Source organism: Pieris napi, chromosome 18 (genome assembly GCF_905475465.1).
Source record: "Pieris napi chromosome 18, ilPieNapi1.2, whole genome shotgun sequence".
NCBI classification, from domain to species: domain Eukaryota; kingdom Metazoa; phylum Arthropoda; class Insecta; order Lepidoptera; family Pieridae; genus Pieris; species Pieris napi.
In genome coordinates, this window is record NC_062251.1 from 10,367,047 (window position 1) to 10,374,546 (window position 7,500).

General features: G+C 40.5%; 2 non-coding genes across 2 annotated transcripts; both read left to right on the plus strand.

Annotated features, from left to right (window-relative positions):
- The first annotated feature begins 1,216 nt into the window (after nt 1–1,216).
- Nucleotides 1,217–3,122, plus strand: LOC125058963. The gene has a single exon (XR_007118575.1). It is a non-coding gene; the product is annotated as a small subunit ribosomal RNA (ribosomal RNA).
- Nucleotides 3,123–3,414: 292 nt separating this feature from the next.
- LOC125058948 lies at nt 3,415–3,571 on the plus strand. Its single transcript, XR_007118561.1, has one exon. It is a non-coding gene; the product is annotated as a 5.8S ribosomal RNA (ribosomal RNA).
- Nucleotides 3,572–7,500: the final 3,929 nt, after the last annotated feature.

Consider the following 7,500-nt stretch of genomic DNA (forward strand, 5'->3'; position numbering starts at 1 on the left):
TCCCACCAATGAATTTAGTTCACTAACTAATATCTATAAAAATAATAACAATATTAATAAAATATAAATAAACAATATTATATAATAATAAAAATAATAAACCAAAAAAATTGCACACATACACACATGCATTAATTAATTTATTTACATTACATAATATGTACACATCAATAATAAAATGAAAAGTGACTCTCAACGCTCTACGAGAAACATTCGGCGGTCGCGCGCCGCGCCCGTTCCAATGCCGACGTGGATAATTGCTCTCGGTATATATGTGGAGCGAAACCGTCGAGCGCACTGCGCCGTACGGTTCACGTTGATGTGCGTTTTGTGTCGAGAGAGAAATATCGTCACATCGGACTTTTGTTGGTTTTGCTTGTGTGTTGTGTATTTATTAATAGTATTTATAAAATATTATTTATTTAAAATGCGCACACACGCGGACGGACAGAGTTTCGGTTGCTAGAGGATATCCTCACTTGTAGTAAATCACGCATCATCGTTAAATGATATATATATATATATAGTTACAATTTACATTGTATATTATATTCACCGCGTTCGCAGACCGGATGGTGACATTAGCAAAAATCGCTCAAGATTTGCTTGCGACTGTCTCGCCGGTGTTATCTGTGATTGTAAAAGAATACGCTTCAAGGCACACCTCAACGCAGGGCGCCGAGCGTGTTCGACACGTGCGCGGTCGCTACGGCGACCGTTTATGGAAAAATGTATAAAAGAGGACGCATACGCGCCCATCGTCGAAACGGTGTGCGCAGCGTCGTGTTGGAATTTGTCCCTCAAGCTCCGGGCGTTGATCGTATCTAGTGCGTGTAATGCCAGCCGAGTTTTAATATGTTACAATAACGTATTAAATAAAAATTGAGAAGTTGCGTTTAGATGAATGTTCAATTTTCAAACTGTCAAAATATCGATACGCGAGAGATCGCGGTCGTGTTTGATGCAGTTTTATGTCCCTCACAGTGGTCGAGCATCGTTGTACATCACCTCGTTGCGAGATCGTGACGGGACGGCCGCTCGTAGACCGGTCAGAGTCTGTCTATCGAATTGAAGCGCGAACGTCGCGTCGTTTGAAAATTCGACGCGTTACGTTCACGCGTGTCGAGTAACGCGCGCGAGCGCGTCTCGACGCCGCCGAGCTACGGCCCGCCGAAGCCGCGTTTCGCGGTGTAGGCGAGTCGTTTGCGTAAGCAGCTCCCTGGTTGATCCTGCCAGTAGTTATATGCTTGTCTCAAAGATTAAGCCATGCATGTCTCAGTGCAAGCCGTATTAAGGCGATACCGCGAATGGCTCAATATATCAGTTTTGGTTCCTTAGATCTTACTCAGTTACTTGGATAACTGTGGTAATTCTAGAGCTAATACATGCAATCAGAACTCTGACCAGTGATGGGATGAGTGCTTTTATTAGATCAAAACCAATCGGCGGAGGGCCTAGCGTCCGAAGTCGTTAATTTTGATGAATCTGGATAACTTTTGCCGATCGCACGGTCCAGTACCGGCGACGCATCTTTCAAATGTCTGCCTTATCAACTTTCGATGGTAGTTTCTGCGACTACCATGGTTGTCACGGGTAACGGGGAATCAGGGTTCGATTCCGGAGAGGGAGCCTGAGAAACGGCTACCACATCCAAGGAAGGCAGCAGGCGCGCAAATTACCCACTCCCGGCACGGGGAGGTAGTGACGAAAAATAACGATACGGGACTCTTACGAGGCCTCGTAATCGGAATGAGTACACTTTAAATATTTTAACGAGGAACAATTGGAGGGCAAGTCTGGTGCCAGCAGCCGCGGTAATTCCAGCTCCAATAGCGTATACTAAAATTGTTGCGGTTAAAAAGCTCGTAGTTGCATTTGTGCGCCGCGCTGTCGGTGCACCGCATCCGCGGTGATACTGACACGTCTGCGGAGCATATCGTCGGTGAGCCGGCGGTAAAACGCCGGTTCAATATCAAAATCCTATCGCGGTGCTCTTCAGTGAGTGTCGAGGTGGGCCGACAATTTTACTTTGAACAAATTAGAGTGCTCAAAGCGGGCTCAAAATGCCGCTTGAATATTTCGTGCATGGAATAATAGAATATGATCTCGGTTCTATTTTGTTGGTTTTCAGAACTCCGAGGTAATGATTAATAGGGATAACTGGGGGCATTCGTATTGCGACGTTAGAGGTGAAATTCTTGGATCGTCGCAAGACGAACATCAGCGAAAGCATTTGCCAAAGGTGTTTTCATCAATCAAGAACGAAAGTTAGAGGTTCGAAGGCGATTAGATACCGCCCTAGTTCTAACCGTAAATATGTCATCTAGCGATCCGCCGACGTTACTACAATGGCTCGGCGGGCAGCTTCCGGGAAACCAAAGATTTTGGACTCCGGGGGGAGTATGGTTGCAAAGCTGAAACTTAAAGGAATTGACGGAAGGGCACCACCAGGAGTGGAGCCTGCGGCTTAATTTGACTCAACACGGGAAATCTCACCAGGCCCGGACACCGGAAGGATTGACAGATTAACAGCTCTTTCTTGATTCGGTGGGTGGTGGTGCATGGCCGTTCTTAGTTGGTGGAGCGATTTGTCTGGTTAATTCCGGTAACGAACGAGACTCTAGCCTGCTAAATAGGCGTCGTCATTCAAGGTGTGCGCGACTCTCGGGGAGCGCAACTCACTGGCGACGTATTAAAATTCTTCTTAGAGGGACCGGCGGCTTCGAGCCGCACGAGATTGAGCAATAACAGGTCTGTGATGCCCTTAGATGTCCTGGGCCGCACGCGCGCTACACTGAAGGAATCAACATGTTCTCCCTGGCCTAGAGGCCCGGGCAACCCGTTGAAACTCCTTCGTGCTGGGGATTGGGGTTTGCAATTATCCCCCATAAACGAGGAATTCCTAGTAAGCGCGAGTCATAAGCTCGCGTTGATTACGTCCCTGCCCTTTGTACACACCGCCCGTCGCTACTACCGATTGAATGATTTAGTGAGGTCTTCGGACCGACACGCGGTGGCCTCACGGCCGTCGGCGTTGCTGGGAAGTTGACCAAACTTGATCATTTAGAGGAAGTAAAAGTCGTAACAAGGTTTCCGTAGGGGAACCTGCGGAAGGATCATTAACGTTTTTTTGTTTTGTGCGGCAACGCAAAAAACGAAAAAAAAAACACGTGAATGATACACAATTAAAATCGAATCCGAGAGAGAAGAGATTCTCTCTCGTCGATTCGCGATAATATGTGTGCGGACGCTTTTATTAGCGTCTTCTCGCCTATTGACATATATAATATTAAAACGCAAGATATTTATTTGACGCTCGATTGAAGGATTTTGTGTCGAATTTATGTTTTGGGTTTTTTTTTTTAAATTTTTTCGCACCTTTTATATTTTCTCATACCAAAAACACAAAACGATTACCCTGAACGGTGGATCACTTGGCTCGCGGGTCGATGAAGAACGCAGTTAACTGCGCGTCATAGTGTGAACTGCAGGACACATTTGAACATCGACATTTCGAACGCACATTGCGGTCCGTGGAGAAATATCCAGGACCACTCCTGTCTGAGGGCCGGCTGCATAAAAACAAAAAGCCACACTGTTCGCGTGACGAGCGGCGACCGCGACGACTCCGGTCGTCGCGCCGCTTCTCTGTCGCGCGTGCTTTTGACGGTTTCGCGAAGCCTAGCGCCGAGCGATCCGTTCGAATATATGTTCGATTATGTTTCTTAGGACCTGACCGCCGCGTGCGTCACAGTCACGTCGTACTCCGCTATAATAAATCATTAAAAATACAACAAACGAATATTCGCGAATTCGGAGTACAAAAAACTATAAAGTAGTGGTTATAGTATCAGTGCAAGTGATTGTGAAGGATTTATTAGACTAATTTCCGATATAAATCTAGTAAAACATACAAACATTTCAAAAGTGTAGCAAATGTTTAAAACTTGTAAATAGCATTAAAACGATTAAATAGTGCAATCCTGAAGAAAACTTTTAATAGTTCAAATATCGGATCGGTAATAAAGTGATAAATTGACTGTCTAAAAGAACAAAAATTCGTTATCGTTTTAAAGTGAAAGTGCCGTCAACAAGTGATTCATTATTCGAACAAAGAAGACAATGACTCATACCGGATCGATCTAACGAAACGGAGAATACGTACAGAGTATTCGCGAGTTACGACATGTGCACAGTAGCGCACTGAACAGAACGCTGCACGAAAAGTTTGAAACCAAGTTACCGTACGATCAAATCTCAGGGCGACCATATTATTATTTCTTATGATTTTGATATTTTTTTTTTTTTTTTTTTTTTTTTTTTCTTCTCTGTTTGGTACCAACATTGCAATTACTATAGCTCCGCAAAATATTTTTACAGAAGGAAAGAAATAAAAAGTAAAAAACAAATTTGATAGACAATCTTCACATTAACATTACACCCTTATCAAAAACAAGTGTGACTGTGTGGCACTAAAACCTAATCATCGCGTTATCCTCTGGCTTTTCACAGAGGACTGTAGGAAAAAAATAAAATTGGCAAAACACATAGTTAATTGCGCTTTATTATACACAAAATTCGTCCGGCTGTCTAGACGTAAATACATAGTGTAACGAAGCTCCGTATTTCTACGAATAAACTGTGAATATACTGTGAACTCCGGTGTAAAAACATTTAAATTTCATACATATTGTGATAAACTATACTGCAACTAAAACATCCAAGTGCAAACTGTGTTATCAAGATAATTATTCAGTGGTTAAAAAGTGGAAAAAACTTTTGAGGTTACCTGCCAAACAAACCGAGTATAGACTATAGACACAATTTCAACAAAACTAAGGCGGGTCAGTACTACCAACATAATAGTCCTATTAAGCTGCGTTCACAATAATACGTTTCATTTCACGTAAGCGACAGCGGCAAAAATGGATAACCTTCAATCTTTTTTTGAACAAATGAAAATAGAAATGTCAAAACAAACCGATGACATTATGGCACGGATTGATGAAAAACTAGTTCCTTTTAGACTTGAAATGCAGGAATTAAAATCAGAAAATGAGAAATTAAAGGAAAAAATAAACAATCTTGAAAAATATAGAAGATACAACAACCTAATTTTATATGGAGTAAAAGAAACCGAAACATCGACTATCGACCTAATCGAAATAATCAAAAAGAAATTTGAACATGATTTAAACATTACTTTTGAAGATAGGGATGTGAACACGATCTATAGAATTGGCAAAAATAACACAAAAAACGGAAAAGAAAGGCCTATCCTCCTAACATTCGTGAACGCCTGGAAGAAAAACGAGATAGTGGTAAATAAAAAGAAATTGAAAAACTTGTATTTATCTGAAGACTACCCGAAAGAAATATTGGACATGAGAAAGAAACTACAACCAAAAGTGGAAGAGGAAAGGAAGAAGGGCAATTACGCATACATAAACTACGACAAGCTAATTATTAAACAGGGCAAACCAGGTAACGAAAAACGCAAAAGGGAAACATCAACCTCGCCTAACGCAATAGAGCACCCTCACAAACAACAACTGTCAACAAAAACAGCTCGGTTAAATGCATTCGACATAATGAGGAATAGAAGTAATTCCTTACCTTCTGCCAATGTGCCAACCGTTCAGAATCTATAGGATATTGCCATCAGCCACCGGAACAAAACATTAAACAGACGAGAACTAATAGATAAAAGAAACAAAACATTCCCCAATCCGACTTGTCATCGTGGGGAATCAGACTACAACCCTCCACCAAATAGAGAAAAAGATCATGGTATGAAACAAACACTCAAAATCTGCAATTATAATGTAAAATCGCTAGGATCAATAGAACGATTCCTTGAATTGACTAATGCTCTAAAAAATATTAACTGGGACATTATAGGCCTTGCAGAAGTCCGAAAAATGGGATGTAAGATAGAAGAGCACAGCGACCTTATATTTTGCTATATTGGCGAAACTAAAGGACTATATGGAGTGGGATTCCTTATCAAGAAAATGTATAAAAATAACATCATCAACTTTATAGGAATCTCTGAAAGAGTAGCACTTCTACAAATGAAGTTTGATTGCTTCTCTTTTTCAATAATCCAAGCATATGCACCGACAGAGAGATCAACAGAAGAAGAAATTGAAAATTTTTACAAAGACATTGAATTTGCTCACACAAAGACAGAAGGGAAGGTCATTGTCATGGGAGATTTCAACGCGAAAATAGGATGTCCAAAAACAAACTACTATCCAGTAATGGGTAAATTTGGTTACGGAGTGCGGAATGATAGAGGGGAACGGCTCTTAATTTATGCTCATCAATACAAACTATCCATAATGAACTCATTTTTCAAAAAGAAAGCAAGCTCTAGATGGACATGGTTATCACCCGACCACAAAACTAAAAATGAAATAGATTTTATTATGATAACCCACAACAAACTTATAACTAATATTGAGGTACTTAACAAAGTTGAATTCTCTTCCGATCATAGATTAGTGAGAGCAACATTACTTTTGAGTAGTCCAGTAAAGAGCAGAAAAACCTATACAACACCAGCTAATATCCCCAAGACAGAAACAGAAATAAAGTGCTACATCGGAAATCTACAAAAACATACAGAAAATATAAAAACAGACAGCATTGATATCCAAACATACTACAATATCCTGGAAAAAGGCATAACAGAGAGCTTAAAATACAAAACCAATATGTATCCCCACCAACACAATATCTTCTCAAAAGACACAATGGAACTTTTAAAAAGGCGCACGGAACTACTACACACAAAGAACAAAACTAAAGATATGAAAACAGAACTAAGCAGAATATACAAAGAGACTAATAGATCAATCCGTAAGGACTACAACAACCACAGATACGAGATTATTACAAGGAACATTAAACATTTTAGAAGTGCCAAAAAAGCATACAAAGAACTAACTACACACAAGTCCTGGATTCAAAAACTTGAAAATAACTCACTAAAAACAAAATCCAGAAAAGATGTAATAAATCACGCTACTAACTTCTACAAAAACTTATATAGTAAACAAAATAACCCCGAAATCATATCGCAAACAACCCATACGAACACGACAGATCACATCAGACAAATTGAATACTCCGAAGTTTATGATCATATGAAAAAGCTGAAAGCCGAGAAGAGTCCCGGACCAGACGGAATATGCAATGAGGCACTTAAAATAGGAGCACCCATTTTAACATATCATTTTACGCGATTGTTCAATAAGATACTAGATGAAGAAAAGGTACCAAAACAGTGGTGTACATCGGATATAATCCTTCTCTTCAAGAAAGGAAATCCCTTAGATATAGGGAATTACAGGCCCATAAGTCTGCTGGCAAGTATTTATAAACTATTTTCATCCATAATCTTAAAGAGAATATCTGACGATATTGATAAGCAGCAACCAAAAGAACAGGCAGGATTCAGATCAAGCTTCAGCACAATGGACCACATACAGACAT